Genomic DNA, 27,127 nt, shown 5'->3' on the forward strand with positions numbered 1-27,127 from the left:
GCTGCCCCCTATAGCGGTGACGTCTCTATATACCAGGAGCGTGCGGCTGCCCCCTATAGCGGTGACGTCTCTATATACAGGAGCGTGCGGCTGCCCCCTATAGCGGTGACGTCTCTATATACCAGGAGCGTGCGGCTGCCCCCTATAGTGGTGACGTCTCTATATACAGGAGCGTGCGGCTGCCCCCTATAGCGGTGACGTCTCTATATACCAGGAGCGTGCGGCTGCCCCCTATAGCGGTGACGTCTCTATATACCAGGAGCGTGCGGCTGCCCCCTATAGCGGTGACGTCTCTATATACCAGGAGCGTGCGGCTGCCCCCTATAGCGGTGACGTCTCTATATACCAGGAGCGTGCGGCTGCCCTCTATAGCGGTGACGTCTCTATATACCGGAGCTTGCGGCTGCCCCCTATAGTGGTGACGTCTCTATATACCGGAGCGTGCGGCTGCCCCCTATAGTAGTGACGTCTCTATATATCAGGAGCGTGCGGCTGCCCCCTATAGTGGTGACGTCTCTATATACCGGAGCTTGCGGCTGCCCCCTATAGTGGTGACGTCTCTATATATCAGGAGTGTGTGGCTGCCCTCTATAGCGGTGACGTCTCTATATACCAGGAGCGTGCGGCTGCCCCCTATAGCGGTGACGTCTCTATATACAGGAGCGTGCGGCTGCCCCCTATAATGGTGATGTCTCTATAGACCAGGAGCGTGCGGCTGCCCCCTATAGCGGTGACGTCTCTATATACCAGGAGCGTGCTGCTGCCCCCTATAGTGGTGACGTCTCTATATACCAGGAGCGTGCGGCTGCCCCCTATAGCGGTGACGTCTCTATATACCAGGAGCGTGCTGCTGCCCCCTATAGTGGTGACGTCTCTATATACCAGGAGCGTGCTGCTGCCCCCTATAGTGGTGACGTCTCTATATACCAGGAGCGTGCGGCTGCCCCCTATAGTGGTGACGTCTCTATATATCAGGAGCGTGCGGCTGCCCCCTATAGTGGTGACGTCTCTATATACCGGAGCTTGCGGCTGCCCCCTATAGTGGTGACGTCTCTATATACCAGGAGCGTGCGGCTGCCCCCTATAGTGGTGACGTCTCTATATATCAGGAGCGTGCGGCTGCCCCCTATAGTGGTGACGTCTCTATATACCGGAGCTTGCGGCTGCCCCCTATAGCGGTGACGTCTCTATATACCAGGAGCGTGCGGCTGCCCCCTATAGCGGTGACGTCTCTATATACCAGGAGCGTGCGGCTGCCCCCTATAGCGGTGACGTCTCTATATACCAGGAGCGTGCGGCTGCCCCCTATAGCGGTGACGTCTCTATATACCAGGAGCGTGCGGCTGCCCCCTATAGCGGTGACGTCTCTATATACCAGGAGCATGCGGCTGCCCCTATATAACGTTCAGCAGGACCCTTCATTCGAGTGACTCTTGGGGTCCCAGTGGACAGACCCCCTTCCAGCTGACTTCTCAGTGTCACACTATAGATGAATGTTGCCGCTCACTTTACAGATTTTACTGCATCTTACACCTTGTAATACTCTCATAAAACAGCCAGAAACGGCGGGGGCTCGATGTACAAATGTCACCACGTCACACCGTCCTTCAGTCTCGTCCTCTCCGCTCTAGATTTATAAAATGCAGCAGATTTTATTTCACCCTTTAGATTTCTTTTCCAATTAATTTTTTACCTTTGTGTGAGATGACGGCGCAGTATATAGTACATGGTCTGTCCGTGTACTCCGCCTGTTCTGCTGGAGAGATGCCGCATTTATAATCCAGGAAGGATAGACATGTTTGTGCCGTGTAATTCCATGTGAGCGTCCTCAGTGGCTGATACCAAGGAACAAGCATGCGAGGCTCCCGGGTCCCTGCTGCCTGATGAAGACACCGGAGGAGTCGCCAAAGCTGCAATCTGTAACCTTTAATGGCGAACTGAAAACATGGTATCAACCACTGAGGACGCCCAGAAAGAATGTGTGTCGTATTTATAATGGGATGGACCCCGACGAGCCACTTGTACCAGGGTACAGGATAATTCACTGACACTCGGGGTACGGGATAATTCACTGACACTCGGGGTACAGGATAATGACACTGACACTCGGGGTACGGGATAATGTCACTGACACTCGGGGTACAGGATAATTCACTGACGCTCTGGAAACAGGATAATGACACTGACACTCGGGAAACAGGATAATGACACTGACACTCGGTACGGGACGATGATGCTGACACTGGGGTACGGGACGATGATGTTGACACTCGGGGTATGGGGACGATGATGTTGACACTCAGGGTAAGGACGATGATGCTGACACTCGGGGTACGGGACGAGGACGCTGACACTCGGGGTACGGGACGAGGACGCTGACACTCGGGGTACAGGATGATGATGCTAACACTGTGGGGGGTACAGGGCGATGATGCTGACACTCGGGGTACAGGACGATGATGCTGACACTCGGGGTACAGGACGATGACGCTGACACTCGGGGTACAGGACGATGACGCTGACACTGGTGTACGGGACGATGATGTTGACACTCGGGGTATGGGGACGATGATGTTGACACTCAGGGTAAGGACGATGATGCTGACACTCGGGGTACGGGACGATGACGCTGACACTCGGGGTACGGGACGATGATGTTGACACTCGGGGTATGGGGACGATGATGTTGACACTCAGGGTAAGGACGATGATGCTGACACTCGGGGTACGGGACGAGGACGCTGACACTCGGGGTACGGGACGAGGACGCTGACACTCGGGGTACAGGATGATGATGCTAACACTGTGGGGGGTACAGGGCGATGATGCTGACACTCGGGGTACAGGACGATGATGCTGACACTCGGGGTACAGGACGATGACGCTGACACTCGGGGTACAGGACGATGACGCTGACACTGGTGTACGGGACGATGATGTTGACACTCGGGGTATGGGGACGATGATGTTGACACTCAGGGTAAGGACGATGATGCTGACACTCGGGGTACGGGACGATGACGCTGACACTCGGGGTACGGGACGATGATGCTGACACTCGGGGTATGGGACGATGATGCTGACATGCGGGGTACGGGACGATGACACTGACACTCAGGGTGCAAGATGATAACGTTGCACTTGGGGTACAGGACAAGGACACTGACACTCGGGGTACAGGATGATGACGCTGACACTCGGGGTACAGGACGATGACGCTGACACTCGGGGTACGGGACGATGACGCTGACACTCGGGGTATGGGACGATGACTCTGACACTCGGGGTACAGGACGATGACGCTGACACTCGGGGTACGGGACGATGACGCTGACACTCGGGGTACAGGACGAGGACACTAACACTCGGGGAGCTGGATGATGACGTTGACACTCGGGGTAAGGACGATGACGCTGACACTCTGGGTACAGGACGATGACGCTGACACTTGGGATACAGGTCGAGGACGCTGACACTTGGGGTACGGGACGATGACGCTGACACTCGGGGTACGGGGCGATGACGCTGACACTCGGGGTACGGGACGATGACGCTGACACTCGGGTACGGGACGATGACGCTGACACTCGGGGTATGGGACGATGACTCTGACACTCGGGGTACAGGACGATGACGCTGACACTCGGGGTACGGGACGATGACGCTGACACTCGGGGTACAGGACGAGGACACTAACACTCGGGGAGCTGGATGATGACGTTGACACTCGGGGTAAGGACGATGACGCTGACACTTGGGATACAGGTCGAGGACGCTGACACTTGGGGTACGGGACGATGACGCTGACACTCGGGGTACGGGGCGATGACGCTGACACTCGGGGTACGGGACGATGACGCTGACACTCGGGTACGGGACGATGACGCTGACACTCGGGGTACGGGACGATGACGCTGACACTCGGGGTACGGGACGATGACGCTGACACTCTGGGTACAGGACGATGACGCTGACACGCGGGGTACGGGACGATGACGCTGATACTCGGGGTACAGGACGATGACGCTGACACTCGGGGTACGGGACGATGACGCTGACACTCGGGGTACAGGACGATGACGCTGACACTCAGGGTACGGGACGATGACGCTGACACTTGGTCCTATGACTTGCTGGCCGCATATAATTGCTCGCTTGCTCGGTATTACGGCAGTGCAGTAAGGTGAGACTATTTCCGAGGACGGATGGTCGGATTCTATTTTCACCTTCTCCATTTCCATTAATTTTGCGCAGATTGTAATATATTAATATCGGAGGCTCCTGAAGCGGCGGATAATGAGAATTAGGTGACGCATTGTTATCATATTGAGAGTAAATCTATAACTGGCGGAGAGCGGCCGATGATTATTCCTTGTAATTGTAACATTTAATGCGTGTCAGGCGGCCGGGACGTGCGCACAGACAATGAGTGCCGCCATTACACGGTAACCTTTAGAAATCTGCTATTAAATGACAAGATAGCGATGAACTCTCAATTAGTCGGTGCTGGGGATGAGGCCTGTGCAGTGGAGACGCCGCCATCTCTCCTGCCGGCCGCCGCTCACAGATCAGGATACACTTGTGATCTGCAGACTGGAACATTGGCCTTAATCATTCCCCTTCATTATGGGTTTTTAGGAGACTGGCTCACTTTACGGCACTGCTGTCCGTGTCCTTCAGATGACACCCACAAATGTACTGGCGAGTTTATGTCCTCACAGATGTGCTCGGATAATGCTGAGCAGCGCCAGGATCGTGGTAATGACCATGTGGAGATGATCTCCTGAAATGTAGCCGCATCCCAGAGGAGCAAATCTGCACCGATACATTGTAACAAGCGATCAGCGCAGGAGAGAGTTGTGCAGCTGATGTGGTGAGCTCACAGAGCATTGTGTAGACTGATACATTGTAACAAACGATCAGCACAGGAGAGTTGTGCAGCTGATGTGGTGAGCTCATAGAGCATTGTGTAGACTGGTACATTGTAACAAGCGATCAGCACAGGAGAGAGTTGTGCGGCTGATGTGGTGAGCTCACAGTGCATTGTATAGACTGATACATTGTAACAAGCGATCAGCACAGGAGAGAGTTGTGCGGTTGATGTGGTGAGCTCACAGTGCATTGTATAGACCGATACATTGTAACAAGCGATCAGCACAGGAGAGAGTTGTGCGGTTGATGTGGTGAGCTCACAGAGCATTGTGTAGACTGATACATTGTAACAAGCGATCATCGCAGGAGAGTTATGCGGTTGATGTGGTGAGCTCACAGAGCATTGTGTAGACGGATACATTGTAACAAGCGATCAGCGCAGGAGAGTTGTGCGGTTGATGTGGTGAGCTCACAGAGCATTGTATAGACTGATACATTGTAACAAGCGATCATCGCAGGAGAGTTATGCGGTTGATGTGGTGAGCTCACAGAGCATTGTGTAGACGGATATATTGTAACAAGCAATCAGCGCAGGAGAGTTGTGCGGTTGATGTGGTGAGCTCACAGAGCATTGTATAGACTGATACATTGTAACAAGCGATCAGCGCAGGAGAGTTGTGCGGTTGATGTGGTGCGCTCACAGGGCATTGTACAGACTGATACATTGTAACAAGCGATCAGCGCAGGAGAGTTGTGCGGTTGATGTGGTGAGCTCACAGAGCATTGTGTAGACGGATACATTGTAACAAGCGATCAGCGCAGGAGAGTTGTGCGGTTGATGTGGTGAGCTCACAGAGCATTGTGTAGACGGATACATTGTAACAAGCGATCAGCGCAGGAGAGTTGTGCAGTTGATGTGGTGAGCTCACAGAGCATTGTATAGACTGATACATTGTAACAAGCGATCAGCGCAGGAGAGTTGTGCAGTTGATGTGGTGCGCTCACAGGGCATTGTATAGACTGATACATTGTAACAGGCGATCAGCGCAGGAGAGTTGTGCGGTTGATGTGGTGCGCTCACAGGGCATTGTATAGACTGATACATTGTAACAAGCGATCAGCGCAGGAGAGTTGTGCGGTTGATGTGGTGCGCTCACAGAGCATTGTATAGACTGATACATTGTAACAAGTGATCAGCGCAGGAGAGTTGTGCGGTTGATGTGGTGCGCTCACAGAGCATTGTATAGACTGATACATTGTAACAAGCGATCAGCGCAGGAGAGTTGTGCGGTTGATGTGGTGCGCTCACAGAGCATTGTGTAGGATTTTTGCTGCTGGTTTGGCCGGCAGACAGTGGAGCGGATTCCTGAAATCAGTGTGGTCGGTGGCGAGGTCCACCTTAAGCCCCCGTCACACATAGCGAGATCGCTGCTGAGTCACAAGTTTTGTGACGCAACAGCGACCTCAGTAGCGATCTCGCTATGTGTGACACGTAGCAGCGACCAGGCCCCTGCTGTGAGATCGCTGGTCGTGTCGGAATGGCCTGGGCCATTTTTTGATCGTTGAGGTCCCGCTGGGTAGCGCACATCGCTGTGTTTGACACCTTACAACGACCTCGTTGACAGGACGTCCCATTGAATCATCATGAAATAGCATCGTTGTACAGGTCGCCGCATCGCTGCTGCGTCGTTGGTGAGATCTCACTGTTTGACATCTCACCAGCGACCACATAGCGACGCAGCAACGATCCCTGACAGGTCGTATCGTTGTCGGGATCGCTTAAGCGTCGCTATGTGTGACGGGGCCTTTAGACAGCAGCCTGGACTGTGCGGTTTGATCGCTCCCAGCACTCCAGCTTTTTCCGGACTGGTCATTGCTGGACGCTGCCCTGTGCTGTCAGTAGTCGCTGTCCAGGGTGCTGAGCCCACCATGCACTGAGGTTGCGTTAGGTAATGATGCGTTTTTATGGTTCCTGTGAGCGCTGGCGTCTCTTCCTCCCGGCCGTCCTTGATAGAAATTTCCTGGTTGTAACGAGGTTTGTATGCAGATGAGGCCGCGCTCTCGCCTTCGTTTACAAACCATTAAGGTTAATGCGCTTCTTGTTTAAAGAAGGAGGAATTAATAGAGTGCACTCCAGAGGAGCCGCGGTGCCGGCAGCACTACAATTACCAGCATCTGCCAGCGGTGGACGTCGCCCCTTCTGAACACAGTCGTGGCCGATAGGGTTAGAACCCCTGAAATTGTTCCAGAAAATGAAGTATTTCTCCCAGAACATTATTACACTTCCCCACCTTTTGTTATAAACCAAATATTGTCCGGCCTTTTTGGGGTTTTGTGTGAAATTTTATCCAATTTGCCTTTTTTCTGTTGTTGAAATTCACAAAGGGAATAAACCGGAGTATAACAAAGCGCGTGACTGCAATAATTCTGGAGGGGAATGCTGCATTTTCTACAACACTTATTCATGACTGTGTATACTACGAACAGGGGCCCGGAGGTCGGGGGCCACTACAGCCGCTCCTGTCACTGGGTCGCGGGTCTTCTGTCCACCTCCGATGACTGTAGGCAGCGTCTTCCTGCTGCTCCCTCAGTGTTTTGGGGTCACTTTATGCTGGGAAATGAGGGGGAGACCTTCATGTAATACAGTATGGCGGCCGCAGTGTAAAGCGGGGTAAGGCGAGGGATTAGATACACAGCTCATCAGATAGTATCACACAGGAGAGGATTAGATACACGGCTCAGCAGTCAGTATCACACAGGAGAGGATTAGATACACGGCTCAGCAGTCAGTATCACACAGGAGAGGATTAGATACACGGCTCAGCAGTCAGTATCACACAGGAGAGGATTAGATACACGGCTCATCAGATAGTATCACACAGGAGAGGATTAGATACACAGCTCAGCAGACAGTATCACACAGGAGAGGATTAGATACACGGCTCAGCAGTCAGTATCACACAGGAGAGGATTAGATACACGGCTCAGCAGTCAGTATCACACAGGAGAGGATTAGATACACGGCTCAGCAGACAGTATCACACAGGAAGGATTAGATACACGGCTCAGCAGACAGTATCACACAGGAGAGGATTAGATACACGGCTCAGCAGTCAGTATCACACAGGATAGCATTAGATACACGGCTCAGCAGTCAGCATCACACAGGAGAGGATTAGATACATGGCTCAGCAGACAGTATCACACAGGATAGGATTAGATACACGGCTCAGCAGTCAGTATCACACAGGAGAGGATTAGATACACTGCTCAGCAGTCAGTATCACACAGGAGAGGATTAGATACACGGCTCAGCAGTCAGTATCACACAGGAGAGGATTAGATACACTGCTCAGCAGTCAGTATCACACAGGAGAGGATTAGATACACGGCTCAGCAGTCAGTATCACACAGGATAGGATTAGATACACGGCTCAGCAGTCAGTATCACACAGGATAGGATTAGATACACGGCTCAGCAGTCAGTATCACACAGGAGAGGATTAGATACACTGCTCAGCAGTCAGTATCACACAGGAGAGGATTAGATACATGGCTCAGCAGACAGTATCACACAGGAGAGGATTAGATACACGGCTCAGCAGTCAGTATCACACAGGAGAGGATTAGATACACGGCTCAGCAGACAGTATCACACAGGAGAGGATTAGATACACGGCTCAGCAGTCAGTATCACACACGAGAGGATTAGATACACGGCTCAGCAGACAGTATCACACAGGAGAGGATTAGATACACTGCTCAGCAGTCAGTATCACACAGGAGAGGATTAGATACACGGCTCAGCAGACAGTATCACACAGGAGAGGATTAGATACACGGCTCAGCAGTCAGTATCACACAGGAGAGGATTAGATACACAGCTCAGCAGTCAGTACCACACAGGAGAGGATTAGATACACGGCTCAGCAGTCAGTATCACACAGGATAGGATTAGATACACGGCTCAGCAGTCAGTATCACACAGGATAGGATTAGATACACGGCTCAGCAGACAGTATCACACAGGAGAGGATTAGATACACGGCTCAGCAGTCAGTATCACACAGGAGAGGATTAGATACACGGCTCAGCAGACAGTATCACACAGGAGAGGATTAGATACACGGCTCAGCAGACAGTATCACACAGGAGAGGATTAGATACACGGCTCAGCAGTCAGTATCACACAGGAGAGGATTAGATACACAGCTCAGCAGTCAGTACCACACAGGAGAGGATTAGATACACAGCTCAGCAGTCAGTACCACAGAGGAGAGGATTAGATACACGGCTCAGCAGACGGTATCACGTATGGTTGGCTTAGATACAGCGGCTTAATAGAACAGTGTTCCATGGTGTGAGAAGTGAAGGGACGTTAATTCTTAGGCTTCCATTTTTAAGTGACTTTTTCCTTTTTTTGATGCCATGTCTGAGGTGAACGCTCCCTGGGGCGCGAGGTTTGCGACATTTTGGGCACAATCCGATATTCCCTCTTTCTGGCTTCTTACAGCAGAATGTCAGCTGAGCTGTAACGTGTTGCAGATTGGTGACACAAGAATTCCACGAGTCTGATTTTACCTGCACTGACACATTGTAACAGAATCATCAGGACAGAGGCCGCGTCCACACCTGCATTGCTTTTAGATGACCCGGATTAACCCATTACATGCTGAGTGCTGACCCGGATCCGTCATGGCTGTAATTAGTCGTCCTGCCACCGTGTCCCGGGAGTCGCCTGTGAATATCACAAGGAGCCGTCACTTTGCGCTGTCACCGCGCCGCTTTCATCCGCGGACAGGCATTAATTGGCGGAGTTAGTGTGCGCCCGTCTCCCGGACAGATAGTTGCGCCTTTCTACCTGCAGACAGCTTGACGCTGAGCCTCCGCCGATCTGACGGCGTGCAGACATTATTTAGGGCAGAACACTCCCAGTCCCGTTCCCTGACACGCTGTCATTATCCGGGAGCGGCTGACGGTTTTGGGATGTGCAGAGGTCAGGCCTCGCTTTCGGGAGGATAAATCGGTGTCTGGAGGTGACACAAGGACTTCCGCCATCGGGAAGGTGACGCTTTGCCCCCGCTTTCCATCAGACACAAATAATTCATCAGCGCAGTTAGGCAGCTGAACACGGCCATGTTTGATGAAATATTTAACGCTTCTCCTTAGCAAGGAAGGGTCTGTTTAACAAAATGACGGTGCGTGATTTGTGAAAGGGGAGAACACAAAGGCCACTCGCTCCGCCAAGCCAAAGGAGCCGCGAGAAGAGACGTCCAGCCGCGGTGAGGAAGATGAGGAGTGAAGGGAGAGGAGCACATCAGTGGCGGATGGTGACAGCGGGGGGCTCGCCGTCCACCCTCATATGCAGCATGACCGGTGAGCTGCTGACGATCGCAGAGCCGCGGTCACCGCCAAGGACGCCTCCACGAATAACCCAACGGGTATACACTGGAGGAACTAACAGCACCAGCAAGTCCTGCCATAAGCCCTGTACTGCACCTGGTCTCACAGGTCCTCCACTGCTTCGCAGGCGCCATGGGCATGGTATGTAGGCAGGAGGTGTAAGGCTATGTGCACACGTAGAAAGCTCCTCTGCGTTTTTTCCGCAGCGGATTTGATGAATCCCAGTGCAAAACTGCTGCGGTTTTTCCTGAGGATTTATCGCGGTTTCTATTGCGGATTCCGCTGCGGTTTTACATCTGCAGTTTTCTATTGGAGCTGGTGTAAAAACGCTGCGGATTCCGCACAAAGAATTGACATGCTGCGGAAAATAAAACGCGTTTCCGCACGTTTTTTTCAGCAGCATGTGCACTGCGGATTTAGTTTCCCATAGGTTTACATTGTACTGTAAACTCATGGGAAACTGCTGCAGATCCGCAGCAAAATCCGCAGCGTGTGCACATACCCTAAAGTGACCACAACTAAATCTCCAACAGCGCCCCCAACGATCACAGGGCTTTTAATAGTATTGTTCGCCTCATATTGGGCCCCTAGATTACAACTGCAACCTCTGCCCCTGAAGATGACACTGTAGTTCCAGCGCGGCAGCCATATTGTTCCACGTGACACATAGCGGCCGGGGGTTACAGTCCGTGTCATGGCCCCGACTGCAGATCCCCCCGGACTAACGGCCTCAGGTCGATGAAGATGGTCACACAGTACAGAGATAAATGATTAGAGTATCTTATCTTGTAGTCACCGCTAGACTCTAATGTGTAAATATAAAACTTATTATTAAATACGTCTAAAACATTACAACATGTGAATAAACACCAATAAACTAAAATACAGAGGCACCCAGGGGAGGTGCCTGACAGCGGAGGTTGGCGCCCTATAACCTGCGCTTTGGTAATGTTGTTGTTGCATTATTGTGGCATGCGGTGTGCATATACTGGAGTTTATTGCATTATTGGGGCATGCGGTGTGCATATACTGGAGTTTATTGCATTATCTGGAGATGTGGATGTGTTCAATTTTTTTTACAATATCTGCCTGAACTATCAGCAATACTACAGTCAGCTATTAAGTATCCATACAAGAAGATATCCGTCTAATATCCTAGATGCAGCATAAGGCTATAAGTTCTATCTAAACCAACCATACTATTTGAAGGACAAGCAGCACATACCTACTTCTCCTCATACTATCCTCTGCACCTTTAAGTATCTTTCTTCACTCCCCTGCCATTTGTTGGGTGTAATAGGGCAGAAAGGGAGAGCCGCCGACGAGCGGGGGCGCCTAAGCGCAGGTTATAGGGCGCCAACCTCCGCTGTCAGGCAGGGCGAGATAGGATATATAGGGTGAGGCATCTCCCCTGGGTGCCTCTCTATTTTAGTTTATTGGTGTTTATTCACATGTTGTTATATTTTAGACGTATTTAATAAAAATTGAAGTTTTATATTTACACATTAGAGTTTAGCGGTCACACTGGGAATTCCTGCCGTCACGTGGACCATAGAACATGGTAGTGTGTAGAAGCCCCAGAAGCCTCTGTCAGGGCATGCTGGGAGTTGTAGTTTGGCCCCAGGACTGCTGTAGCCTCCACGCACTTTTCTGGGTCTCATTTAACCAGATGATTTTGGATATTTCACAGTTACAGGATCTGCAGGCGTCCTTTAGATTTCCTTTCATTTTGGCCATCGGCCTGCTGGAGCTTGTAGTTCCACTGTGCAGCGTTCTCCTATGCTGACGCTTTCTGGCTGGCGCTCGTGTACAGAGCTCATCAGGGAGATACATTACTGATACTCACAAGTTGTTCCTCTGCGTCCGCATGCAGGAAATCCATCGAAGCCTTGTCCTAAATTATATATTTTCTACAAACTGATATGTGAGGAGACAAAGAGGCTGCGTCCGCGCCGATGATCGGAGATGTGGTGACTGCTTCCATTCAATCGCAGTAAGCAGAGATCTTGTAAATGGAGAGGAAGTTGCAGAAGTGAAGGATATTGTGACTGTGAAGCAGCCATTATACAGACTGTCCTCCCTCTGACCCCCGCGAGACCGGCACCCTCCGCTGACCCTCGCGAGGCCGGCACACTCCATGAGGCCGGCACACTCTTCTGATCCCACGAGGCCTGCCCACTCCACTGACCCCTGTGAGGCTGGCACACTACGCTGACCCTTGCGAGGCCGGCACACTCATCTGATCCCACGAGGCCTGCACACTCCTCCGATCCCAGGAGGCCTGCCCACTCCACTGACCCCCGCGAGGCTTGCACACTCCGCTGACTCTCGTGAGGCCGACACACTATGCTGACCCACACTCCTCTGATCCAAGGAGGCCGGCACACTCCGCTGATCCAAGGAGGCCGGCACACTCCGCTGAGCCCCACGAGGTTTGCCCACTCCGCTGACCCCCACGAGGCCTGCCCACTCCGCTGACCCCCACGAGGCCTGCCCACTCCGCTGAGCCCCGCGAGGCTGGCAGACTCCGCTGACCCCCGCGAGGCCGGCCCACTCCGCTGACCCCCACGAGGCCTGCCCACTCCGCTTAACCCCCACGAGGCCGGCACACTCCTCTGATCCAAGGAGGCCGGCACACTCCGCTGATCCCAGGAGGCCTGCCCACTCCGCTGAGCCCCGCGAGGCCGGCCCACTCCGCTGACCCCCACGAGGCCTGCCCACTTCTTTGACCCCACCGAGGCCTGCCCACTCCGCTGACCCCCACGAGGCCGGCACACTCCGCTGACCCCCACGAGGCCGGCACACTCCGCTGACCCCCACGAGGCCGGCACACTCCGCTGAGCCCCGCGAGGCCGGCACACTCCGCTGAGCCCCACGAAGCCTGCCCACTCCGCTGAGCCCCGTGAGGCTGGCAGACTCCGCTGACCCCCACGAGGCTTGCCCACTCCGCTGAGCCCCGCGAGGCTGGCAGACTCCGCTGACCCTCGCGAGGTCGGCATACTCCTCTGATCCCATGAGGCTGGCACCCTTCTCTGACCCCCACGAGGCCTGCACACTCCGCTGACCGCCCGCAAGGCCGGCACACTCCTCTGACCCCCACGAGGCCTGCCCACTCCGCTGACCCCCGCAAGGCCGGCACACTCCTCTGATCCCCGCAAGGCCTGCACACTCCACGAGGCCGGCACACTCCTCTGATCCCACGAGACCTGCCCACTCCGCTGACCCTTGCGAGGCCGGCACACTCCTCTGATCCCACGAGACCTGCACACTCCACTGACTCTCGCGAGGCCGGCACACTCCTCTGACCCCCACGAGGCCTGCCCACTCCGCTGACCCCCGCAAGGCCGGCACACTCCTCTGATCCCCGCGAGGCCTGCACTCTCCACGAGACCTGCCCACTCCGCTGACCCTTGCGAGGCCGGCACACTCCTCTGATCCCACGAGACCTGCACACTCCACTGATCCTCGCGAGGCCAGCACACTCCTCTGATCCCTGCGAGACCTGCACACTCCACGAGGCCGGCACACTCCTCTCATCCCACGATGCCTGCTCACTGCGCTGACCCCCGTGAGGCCGGCACACTACGCTGACCCCCGTGAGGCCGGCACACTACGCTGACCCCCGTGAGGCCGGCACACTACGCTGACCCCCGAGAGGCCGGCACACTACGCTGACCCCCGTGAGGCCGGCACACTCTGCTGACCCCCTGCGAAAACGGCACACTCTGCTGCTATGGGATTGGTTCATTTACCATTTCCGCGCCGAGTTTAGAAGCCGCTGGTGACATACAAGCTCTGACTTGTCACCACGGATACGGCCTGTCTTTTTGGAAACGTTTCCGTAGAATTGCGATTTGCGTCTCCTCATTGGAGCGATTGCACTCGACAGACTGAAGCGGGAATTGCTTTTATCACACATGCAAATTGTTAATTATTCACCAGGAGACTAAATTATTCAGCGCAGGAAAGTTTGTTAAAGTCAAGTCATCCGAATAAAAATATTATCTAGTAATGGACGAACTGTGACACAAGGACGGGCAGAAGGGAAACAGCAGCACAGAGTATTTCAGGGCCATGGTCACTTGTAAATGACGGGATAATGCGTGTGACCGGTCCTAAACTGAAGTGTCAAATCTACATGCTGAGCAGCACCCCTACACCTCCAGATCCTGGCCGTCTCCATTACCCCAGGAATAGTGACCTACCCCCCAGCAGTGAAGGGGTGGATGTGACTTTACCTGTCCCTGTGAGATCAGCAGTAAACCGCTTCAATCAGATTGTAGTGCGGAGGCTGTAACATCCCTTTAAATTATTTATGCAATTCCTAAATAACTTTTTCCTGAGTGCTTTACTAGCAAGTGCCATTTATGAGACATGAGCGAAGATTAAGGGACGAGATGAATCGGCACGGTAAAGAGGCGCATATCCGGAGCAGCTCTGATCACTGCCTGCGGCTCTACACGTAGGGGCAGTATTATAGCAGTTATATTCCTGTACATAGGAGCAGTATTATAGTAGTTATATTCTTGTACATAGGAGCAGTATTATAGTAGTTATATTCCTGTACATAGGAGCAGTATTATAGTAGTTATATTCTTGTACATAGGAGCAGTATTATAGTAGTTATATTCTTGTACATAGGAGCAGTATTATAGTAGTTATATTCTAGTACATAGGAGCAGTATTATAGTAGGTATATTCTTGTACATAGCAGCAGTATTATAGTAGGTATATTCTTGTACATAGGAGCAGTATTATAGTAGTTATATTCTTGTATATAGAGCAGTATAATAGCAGTTATATTCTTGTACATAGGAGCAGTATTATAGTAGTTATATTCTTGTACATAGGAGCAGTATTATAGTAGTTATATTCTAGTGCATAGGAGCAGTATTATAGTAGTTATATTCCTGTACATAGGAGCAGTATTATAGTAGTTATATTCTAGTACATAGGAGCAGTATTATAGTAGTTATATTCTTGTACATAGGAGCAGTATTATAGTAGGTATATTCTTGTATATAGAGCAGTATAATAGCAGTTATATTCTTGTACATAGGAGCAGTATTATAGTAGTTATATTCCTGTACATAGGGGCAGTATTATAGTAGTTATATTCTTGTACATAGGGGCAGTATTATAGTAGTTATATTCCTGTTCATAGGAGCAGTATTATAGCAGTTATATTCCTGTACATAGGAGCAGTATTATAGTAGTTATATTCCTGTTCATAGGAGCAGTATTATAGCAGTTATATTCCTGTTCATAGGAGCAGTATTATAGCAGTTATATTCCTGTTCATAGGAGCAGTATTATAGCAGTTATATTCCTGTTCATAGGAGCAGTATTATAGCAGTTATATTCCTGTACATAGGAGCAGTATTATAGTAGTTATATTCCTGTACATAGGGGCAGTATTATAGTAGTTATATTCTTGTACATAGGGGGCAGTATTATAGTAGTTATATTCTTGTATATAGGGGCAGTATTATAGTAGTTATATTCCTGTACATAGGGGCAGTATTATAGTAGTTATATTCTTGTACATAGGGGCAGTATTATAGTAGTTATATTCCTGTTCATAGGAGCAGTATTATAGCAGTTATATTCCTGTACATAGGAGCAGTATTATAGTAGTTATATTCCTGTTCATAGGAGCAGTATTATAGCAGTTATATTCCTGTTCATAGGAGCAGTATTATAGCAGTTATATTCCTGTTCATAGGAGCAGTATTATAGCAGTTATATTCCTGTACATAGGAGCAGTATTATAGCAGTTATATTCCTGTTCATAGGAGCAGTATTATAGCAGTTATATTCCTGTTCATAAGAGCAGTATTATAGCAGTTATATTCCTGTTCATAGGAGCAGTATTATAGCAGTTATATTCCTGTACATAGGAGCAGTATTATAGCAGTTATATTCCTGTTCATAGGAGCAGTATTATAGCAGTTATATTCCTGTACATAGGAGCAGTATTATAGTATTTATATTCTTGTACATAGGGGCAGTATTATAGCAGTTATATTCCTGTTCATAGGAGCAGTATTATAGCAGTTATATTCCTGTACATAGGAGCAGTGTTATTGTACTTTTTCCGTCGATTATGTCACTTTTATGAGGCTGTTATGTGCTCTCTGCAGTTGTGCTTTTTCGTCCTGTCTCCTGTTGTTAGCTCTTTTCTTCAGCACCCATAGTGAATACAATATAAATTCTTCTTTTTCCTGAGACGTGATGGCATGGACATTTACCAAGTCACTTTGGAATAATTCCCGCACTTTCCTTGTGATTGGAATGAGTGATTATGGCGGCAGGTGTTGGCGCTGGCGTTTGCTGCTTTCCCTGAAGATACAGCTGCTGACTTCCATTATAGCGCGGACTTTCCACTCCGTATTGTCATGTAAAATATCCACATATTATTTCCTCCTGACTCGTGGCTTTCTAATCAATGGGATCTTTTCTCTGACACTCGGCGTGCCATTTTATCGATCAGCTACTTAATTTTTCATTGATCAGCAGGAAGGCAGAGAAGGGAACGTGAAGCAGGAAGGTTCGATCGTGATACACAGAGGACGCGAGCGAACAAGTCTCTAAACAGCTATTTAGATTCCACCTAGTATTGATGGGAGTCCTCATGTTTTAGCGTCGTCCTTCTAAGAATTTACTGTATTTCCTGGTAAATGTGCGACCTTTATCTGTCCCCACGGGAAGCCAATTCTGTGTTCTTTCTGCTCCATTTCACTCAGTACCGGGGGGATTATTTCATTTTGTGGGAAGACGTGGGGTGCACCAGGGTTTGTTATGTTCAGACTATAGAATATGGATGTTTGCTGGTTTTCTTTGCCCATTGTCTAAAACATAAAAACACAATGAATGTGCAGGCGCCATATACCTTGCTCTCAGATTAGGGGGTAAAACCTGCTGACAGATTCCCTTTAAGGATATCATTATTTACCCCTAGACTGATTCAGGGAGGACGTCACTAGCCCAGAAGACACCAAGGATGTCACAACTAATTAAGTGCGAACCTGGAGAGAGAGAACTCACACAAATGAGATCCAGGAAGACTTCACCAAGGACTACAGACACCAGGAGACGGCGAGGACGAGATAAAGCAACTAGGCTGCCAACGAACCCCATAGACAACCAGGGGAAGACCTAACAATCTCACTAGGAAGCCATAACTGAGGCAAAGGATGCTTGGAATACCATTATTAGCCTCTTGCATCCTCCTACACAGTAAAGGAGTTCTGTACTCGGACAACGCCTTCTCAATCCCTATGTTTCCTACCAGTAGCACTCGTACCCCCCTCTGGTGCCAGTGCAGTTCCAATGGTGTTGACACTGGTCTCCTGTGGATCCCTGCGACCAATCAGCGCTGACCAATCACTTTCCTCTCTGTCGGATGTAATCTGCTGCTGTTGCTCGCCTCCTCCGGACGTTTGATTTTCCCCTAAGGAGAGGAGTGAAGCATCTGCTGATTGGTGGCATGGATCCCCGGGAGAACCAGTGCTGACAACGGAAGAATGGCATCGGTACTTATTATTTTACTGGGGGATTGAGAAGGGTTATCCGAGTAGTGGACGACCCCTTCTGTAGACCGTCTACAGTGGGTACGGAAAGTATTCAGACCTTTACATTTTTCACTCTTTGTTTCATTGCAGCCATTTGGTAAATTCAGAAAAGTTCATTTTTTCTCATTAATGTGCACTCTGCACTCCATCGCGACTGAAAAACAAAACGTCAATGTCGAAATTTTTGCAAATTTATTAAAAAAGAAAAACTGAAATATCCCATTGTCCTAAGTATTCAGCCCCTTTGCTCAGTATTGGGTAGAAGCCCCTTTGAGCTAGTACAGCCAGGAATGATGCAACAAGTTTCCCATCCCTGGATTTGTGGATCCTCGGCCATTCTTCCTTGCAGATCCTCTCCAGTTCCGTCAAGTTGGATGGTGAACGTTGGTGGACGCCATTTTCAGGTCTCTCTAGAGATGCTCCATTGGGTTTAGGTCAGGGCTCTGGCTCGGCCGGTCAGGAATGGTCACAGAGTTGTTCTGAAGCCGCTCCTTTGTTATTTTAGCTGTGTGCTTAGGGTCATTGTCTTGTTGGAAGGTGAACCTTCGGCCAAGTCTGAGGTCCAGAGCACTCTGGAAGAGGTTTTCATCCAGGAGATCTCTGTACTTGGCCGCATTCATGTTTCCTTCAATGACAACCAGTCATCCTGTCCCTGCAGCTGAAGAACACCCCCATAGCATGATGCTGCCTCCACCATGTTTCACTGTGGGGATTGTATTGGGCAGGTGATGAGCAGTGCCTGGTTTTCTCCACACAATCCGCTTAGAATTATCACCACAAAGGTCTATCTTCATCTCATCAGACCAGAGAATCTTTTTTTCTCATAATAATAATTTCTCATAGTCTGGGAATCCTTCATGTGTTCTTTAGCAATCTCTATGCGGCTTTCATATGTCTTGCACTGAGGAGAGGCTTCCATTGGGCCACTCTGCCATAAAGGCCGGACTGGTGGAGGCTGCAGTGATAGATGACTTTGTGGAGCTTTCTCCCATCTCCCTACTGTATCTCTGGAGCTCAGCCACAGTGATCTTGGGGATCTTCTTTACCTCTCTCATCAAGGCTCTTCTCCCACGATTGCTCAGTTTGCCTGGACGGCCAGGTCTAGGAAGACTTCTAGAGGTCCCAAACTTCTTCCATGTAAGGATTATGGAGGCCACTGTGCTCTTAGGAACCTTGAGTACTGCAGAAATTCTGTTGTAACCTTGGCCAGATCTGTGCCTTGCCACAATTCTGTCTCTGAGCTCCTTGGCCAGTTCCTTTGGCCTCATGATTCTCATTTGGTCTGACATGCACTGTGAGCTGTGACGTCTTATATAGACAGGTGTGCGCCGCTCCAAATCAAGTCCTATCAGTGTAATTACACACAGCTGGACTCCAATGGAGGAGGAGAACCATCTTAAGGAGGATCACAAGGAAATGGACAGCATGTGACATATATGAGAGTCTGAGTAAAGGGTATGAAGACTTATGACCATGGGATATTTCAGTTTTTCTTTTTTAATACATTTTTAAAAATTTCTGCATTTTTTTTTCAGTGAAGATGGGGGCAGAGTGCACATTAATGAGAAAAATGAACATTTTTGAATTTACCAAATGGCTGCAATGAAACAAAGAGTGAAAAATGTAAAGGGGTCTGTATACTTTCTGTACCCACTGTATAATGCACATTAAAGTTGGGTGAACATCCTAATACTGTCGGGATCAGACGAAAGTCTAATGTGTGGGGGCTGCCAACTCTCCCCTGAATGATGACTGATACATTTTATTTGCCCACCCTTTTCTTTGGGGCAAAGATGCAGAAGAATCTCACATGGAGCAACTTTCCTAGAGAACAGAAGAGCGCCAGCCCTAGGTATTGTGTCTGGGTGAGTCTGGAGAAAACACTGTCGGTCAAAGAATCATTCCGATGAAAGCTATCTAATGTGTATGGAGGCCTCTAGACACCAGGGATTACATTTCTAACCCACTAGACACCAGGGATTACGTTACTAACCCACTAGACACCAGGGATTACATTACTAACCCACTAGACACCAGGGATTACATTATTAACCCACTAGACACCAGGGATTACATTTCTAACCCACTAGACACGGATTACGTTACTAACCCACTAGACACCAGGGATTACATTTCTAACCCACTAGACACGGATTACGTTACTAACCCACTAGACACCAGGGATTACATTTCTAACCCACTAGACACAGATTACGTTACTAACCCACTAGACACCAGGGATTACATTTCTAACCCACTAGACACGGATTACGTTACTAACCCACTAGACACCAGGGATTACATTTCTAACCCACTAGACACCAGGGATTACGTTACTAACTTACTAGACACCAGGGATTACGTTACTAACCCACTAGACACCAGGGATTACATTACTAACTTACTAGACACCAGGGATTACGTTACTAACCCACTAGACACCAGGGATTACGTTACTAACCCACTAGACACCAGGGATTACATTTCTAACCCACTAGACACGGATTACGTTACTAACCCACTAGACACCAGGGATTACATTTCTAACCCACTAGACACGGATTACGTTACTAACCCACTAGACACCAGGGATTACATTTCTAACCCACTAGACACGGATTACGTTACTAACCCACTAGACACACGTGATGACACCAATGAAGGAATGAGTAATAAAATAGACCTTTGGGGTGCAAACTCCATAGCCAACCAAGGGAAGACACAGGTGACCCGTAGATATCGGACTGCCTTACTGTCTGCCTGGAGTCACTTGTGGGCATTGGTGCCAGAGAGAAGGGCAAAGCTTTCTTTTTCCGTCAGTTCTCACTGTCTGTGCCCCCAGACATGGAGAGTCCGGCTGCAGCAGCCCCATCTCACTGCCCAGTATCCCCAGTAAGCGGGACCAGGCCCATCTGTTACACACGTCCCAGATTCGCCTCTGAGCCGGACAATGCAGAGTCTGATACAAGTGACGGCGAATTGTGACACGTTCCCGTCCTGAAGATAAAAATTCCATATTCCCTGGTAACAACAAAGGGGGCGCTATTGTCAGTTCCCGAGGGCGCGCCTCTGATATAAAGCACTTTATTTCCTCGGGGGGCGCGGCTGGAAAAAGCAAAATGACCTATTTATGTAGGAAAGAGCATCCGATGCAGAACATCCACCATATTATATCCATCTGATAGCAACAGCGAGATGGAGCATGCTGCTATAACCTGGGCATCTCTGTACAGCTGCTATAACCTGGGCATCTCTGTACAGCTGGTATAACCTGGGCATCTCCTGTCTATAGTTATATATGTACAGCTGATATAACCTGGGCTTCTCCTGTATATAATTATATATGTACAGCCGGTATAACCTGGGTATCTCCTGCATATAATTATATATGTACAGCCGGTATAACCTGGGCATCTCCTGTATATAGTGATATACAGTTAGGGCCAGAAATATTTGGACAGTGACACAAGTTTTGTTATTTTAGCTGTTTACAAAAACATGTTCAGAAATACAATTATATATATAATATGGGCTGAAAGTGCACACTCCCAGCTGCAATATGATAGTTTCCACATCCAAATCGGAGAAAGGGTTTAGGAATCATAGCTCTGTAATGCATAGCGTCCTCTTTTTCAAGGGACCAAAATTAATTGGACAATGGACTCTAAGGGCTGCAATTAACTCTGAAGGCGTCTCCCTCGTTAACCTGTAATCAGTGAAGTAGTTAAAAGGTCAGGGGTGGATTCCAGGTGTGTGGTTTTGCATTTGGAAGCTGTTGCTGTGAGCAGACAACATGCGGTCAAAGGAACTCTCAATTGAGGTGAAGCAGAACATCCTGAGGCTGAAAAAAAAGAAAAAATCCATCAGAGAGATAGCAGACATGCTTGGAGTAGCAAAATCAACAGTTGGGTACCTTCTGAGAAAAAAGGAATTGACTGGTGAGCTTGGGAACTCAAAAAGGCCTGGGCGTCCACGGATGACAACAGTGGTGGATGATCGCCGCATACTTAATTTGGTGAAGAAGAACCCGTTCACATCAACTGAAGTCCAGAACACTCTCAGTGAAGTAGGTGTATCTGTCTCTAAGTCAACAGTAAAGAGAAGACTCCATGACAGTAAATACAAAGGGTTCACATCTAGATGCAAACCATTCATCAATACCAAAAATAGACAGAAAAACACCTCAAGAAGCCAGCTCAGTTCTGGAAAAGTATTCTATGGACAGATGAGACAAAGATCAACCTGTACCAGAATGATGGGAAGAAAAAAGTTTGGAGAAGAAAGGGAACGGCACATGGTCCAAGGCACACCACATCCTCTGTAAAACATGGTGGAGGCAACGTGATGGCATGGGCATGCATGGCTTTCAATGGCACTGGGTCACTTGTGTTTATTGATGACATAAGAGCAGACAAGAGTAGCCGGATGAATTCTGAAGTGTACCGGGATATACTTTCAGCCCAGATTCAGCCAAATGCTGCAAAGTTGATTGGACGGCGCTTCATAGTACAGATGGACAATGACCCCAAGCATACAGCCAAAGCTACCCAGGAGTTCATGAGTGCCAAAAAGTGGAACATTCTGCAATGGCCAAGTCAGTCTCCAGATCTAAACCCAATTGAGCATGCATTTCACTTGCTGAAATCCAGACTTAAGACGGAAAGACCCACAAACAAGCAAGACCTGAAGGCTGCGGCTGTAAAGGCCTGGCAAAGCATTAAGAAGGAGGAAACCCAGCGTTTGGTGATGTCCATGGGTTCCAGACTTAAGGCAGTGATTGCCTCCAAAGGATTTGCAACAAAATATTGAAAATAAAAATATTTTGTTTGGGTTATGTTTATTTGTCCAATTACTTTTGACCTCCTAAAATGTGGAGTGTTTGTAAAGAAATGTGTACAATTCCTACATTTTCTATCAGATATTTTTGTTCAACCCTTCAAATTAAACGTTACAATCTGCACTTGAATTCTGTTGTAGAGGTTTCATTTCAAATCCAATGTGGTGGCATGCAGAGCCCAAGTCGCGAAAATTGTGTCACTGTCCAAATATTTCTGGCCCTAACTGTATGTACAGCTGGTATAACCTGGGCATCTTTATGTAATTATATATGTACAGCTGGTATAACCTGGGCATTTCCTGTATAGATTTATATATGTACAGCTGGCATGACCCGGGAATCTCCTGTATATAATTATATACCGTATGTACAGCTGATATAACCTGGGCATCTCCTGTATATAATTATATATGTACAGCTGGTGTAACCTGGGCATCTCCTGTATATAATTATATATGTACAGCCGGTATAACCTGGGCATCTCCTGTATATAGTGATATATGTACAGCCGGTATAACCTGGGCATTTCCTGTATATATTTATATATGTACAGCTGGCATGACCCGGGAATCTCCTGTATATAATTATATACCGTATGTACAGCTGATATAACCTGGGCATCTCCTGTATATAATTATATATGTACAGCTGGTGTAACCTGGGCATCTCCTGTATATAATTATATATGTACAGCCGGTATCACCTGGGCATCTCCTGTATATAATTATATTTGTACAGCCGGTATAACCTGGGCATCTCCTGTATATAATTATATTTGTACAGCCGGTATAACCTGGGCATCTCCTGTATATAATTACATATTTACAGCCGGTATAACCTGGGCATCTCCTGTATATAATTATATATGTACAGCTTCTGTAACCTGGGGATCTCCTGTATATAATAATATATGTACAGCCGGTATAACCTGGGCATCTCCTGTATATAATAATATATGTACAGCCGGTATAACCTGGGCATCTCCTGTATATAATTATATATGTACAGCTGGTATAACCCGGGCATTTCCTGTATGTAATTATGTATGTACAGCCGGTATAACCTGGCCATCTCCTGTATATCATTATATATGTACAGCTGGTATAACCTGGGAATTTCATATATATATATATATATATAATCTGCTATAACCCGGGCATCTCCTGTATATAATTATATCTGTAAGGCTGCTATACATGGGCATCTCCTGTATGTAATTAGATATGTACAGCTGCTATAACCTGGGTATCTCCTCTATATACAGTCATGGCCAAAAGTTTTGAGAATGATACAAATATAAATTTTTCCAAAGTCTACTGCTTCATTTTTTCTAATGGCAATTTGCATATACTCCTGAATGTCAGAGTGATCAGCTTAACAGCAATTACTGTACTTGCAAAGTCAATATTTGCCCAGAAAATGAACTTTAACCCCCAAAACACATTTCAACATCATTGCAGTCCTGCCTTAAAAGGAGCAGCTAACATCGTTTTAGTGATTGATCCATTAACACAGGTGTGGGTGTTGATGATGACAGGGCTGGCGATCAATCAGTCATGATTAAGTAAGAATGACATCACTGGACACTTTAAAAGGAGGCTGGTACTTGGTATCATTGTTTCTCTTCAGTTAACCATGGTTATCTCTAAAGAAACACGTGCAGCCACCATTGCACTGCACAAAAATGGCCTAACAGGGAAGAGTATCGCAGCTACAAAGATTGCACCTCAGTCAACAATCTATTGCATCATCAAGAACTTCAAGGAGAGAGCTTCCATTGTTGTCAAAAAGGCTCCAAGGTGCCCGTATCTTCAAACTGTTTCAGCTGCGGGATCGGACTACCAGCAGTGCCGAGCTTGCTCAGGAATGGCAGCAGGCTGGTGTGAGTGCTTCTGCACGCACTGTGAGGCGGAGACTCTTTGAGCAAGGCCTGGTTTCAAGGAGGGCAGCAAAGAAGCCACTTCTCTCCAGAAAAAAACATCAGGGACCGACTGATATTCTGCAAAAGGTACAGGGAGTGGACTGCTGAGGACTGGGGCAAAGTCATTTTCTCTGATGAACCCCCTTTTCGATTGTTTGGGACATCTGGAAAACAGCTTATTCGGAGAAGAAGAAGTGAGCGCTCCCACCAGTCTTGTCTCATGCCAACTGTAAAGCATCCTGAAACCATTCATGTGTGGGGTTGCTTCTCAGCCAAGGGAATCGGCTCACTCACAGTCTTGCCTAAAAACACAGCCATGAATAAAGAATGGTACCAGAATGTCCTCCAAGAGCAACTTCTCCCAACCGTCCAAGAGCAGTTTGGCGCCCAACAATGCCTTTTCCAACATGATGGAGCACCTTGCCATAAAGCAAAGATGATAACTAAATGGCTCATGGAACAAAACATAGAGATTTTGGGTTCATGGCCTGGAAACTCCCCAGATCTTAATTCCATTGAGAACTTGTGGTCAATCATCAAGAGACGGGTGGACAAACAAAAACCAACAAATTCTGGCAAAATGCAAGCATTGATTATGCAAGAATGGACGGCGATCAGTCAGGATTTGGTCCAGAAGTTGATTGAGAGCATGCCAGGGAGAATTGCAGAGGTCTTGAAGAAGAAGGGTCAACACTGCAAATATTGACTTGCTGCATTAACTCATTCTAACTGTCAATATAACCTATTGGTACTCATAATATGATTGCAATTATATTTCTGTATGTGATATAAACATCAGACAAACACTAATAAAAACCAGAGGGCAGCAGATCGTGTGAAAATATAATTTTGGTGTCATTCTCAAAACTTATGGCCATGACTGTAAATGATATATGGTATGTACATGACGTTGCTCCCCGGCACACAACACTCCGGTCTATATTTGCCAACATTTGCCGCTTTCTCTGCTGAGAACCTTTAAGTGGAAATCGTTTAAGAAACTTCTCCTCTGTGAAATAGTCTCAGATGTCTCATCCTTTATAGAAACCTTTATTTATTCATGAACCTTCCTACATTTCCCAAGCTTCTCTGGAGCAGCACTGAAGAGATGCCCAGAGGTACATGTGTATACAACCCCTGGCAAAAATTAAGGAATCACCGGCCTTGGATGTTCATTTGTTGTTTAATTTTGTAGAAAAAAAAGCCGATCACAGACATGGCACAAAACTAACGTCATTTCAAATGGCAACTTTCTGGCTTTAAGAAACACTAAAAGAAATCAAGAACAAAAATGTGGTAGTCAGTAATTGTTACTTATTTAACCAAACATAGGGAAAAAATTATGGAATCACTCAATTCTGAGGAAAAAATTATGGAATCATCCTGTAAATTTTCATACCCAAAAATAACACCTGCATCAAATTAGATCTGCTCGTTAGTCTGCATCTAAAAAGGAGTGATCGCACCTTGGAGAGCTGCTGCACCAAGTGGACTGACGTGAATCATGGCTCCAACACCAGAGATGTCAATTGAAACAAAGGAGAGGATTATCAAACTCTTAAAAGAGGGTAAATCAGCAGGCAATGTTGCAAAGATGTTGGTTGTTCACAGTCAGCTGTGTCTAAAATCTGAACCAAATACAAACAACATGGGAAGGTTGTTAAAGGCAAACATACTGGTAGATCAAGGAAGACATCAAAGCCTCAAGACCGGAAACTTAAAGCAATATGTCTCCAAAACAGGAAATGCACAACAAAACAAATGAGGAACGAATGGGTGGAAACTGGAGTCAACGTCTGTGACCGAACTGTAAGAAACCGCCTAAAGGAAATGGGATTTACATACAGAAAAGCTAAACGAAAGCCATCATTATCACCTAAACAGAAAAACAAGGTTACAATGGGCTAAGGAAAAGCAATCGTGGACTGTGGATGAAAGTCATATTCAGTGATGAATCACAAATCTGCACTGGGCAAGGTGATGATGCTGGAACTTCTGTTTGGGGCCGTTCCAGTGATACTTATAAAGATGACTGCCTGAAGAGAACATGCAGATCTCCACAGTCATTGATGATATGGGGCTGCATGTCAGGTAAAGGCACTGGAGAGATGGCTGTCATTACATCTATATATATATAATTGTCTAAGGGTCACTTCTGTCTTTCTGTCAGTCTGTCCTTCTGTCTGTCTTTCTGTCACGGATAATCATTGGTCGCGGCCTCTGTCTGTCATGGAAATCCAAGTCGCTGATTGGTCGCGGCAAATCAGCCACGACCAAATCAGCGACGGGCACAGTCTGAAAGAAAATGGCCGCTCCTTCCTCCCCGCAGTCAGTGCCCGACGCCCACATACTCCCCTCCAGTCAGCGCTCACACAGGGTTAATGGCAGCGTTGACTGTGGTGTAACGCACTCTGTTAACGCTGCTATTAACCCTGTGTGACCAACTTTTTACTATTGATACTGCCTATGCAGCATGAATAGTAAAAAGATCTAATGTTAAAAATAATAATAAAAAAAAAA

The 27,127-nt window shown here is 48.0% G+C and overlaps 1 protein-coding gene across 2 annotated transcripts in view; it reads left to right on the forward strand.

The window, feature by feature from the left end:
* The window catches only part of IGSF21 (immunoglobin superfamily member 21), a 419,989-nt gene that overhangs the window by 337,394 nt on the left and 55,468 nt on the right, over positions 1 to 27,127 (forward strand). The window lies entirely within an intron of this gene.

The sequence above is a fragment of the Ranitomeya imitator genome, chromosome 10 (assembly GCF_032444005.1).
Source record: "Ranitomeya imitator isolate aRanImi1 chromosome 10, aRanImi1.pri, whole genome shotgun sequence".
Taxonomy (NCBI): Eukaryota; Metazoa; Chordata; class Amphibia; order Anura; family Dendrobatidae; genus Ranitomeya; species Ranitomeya imitator.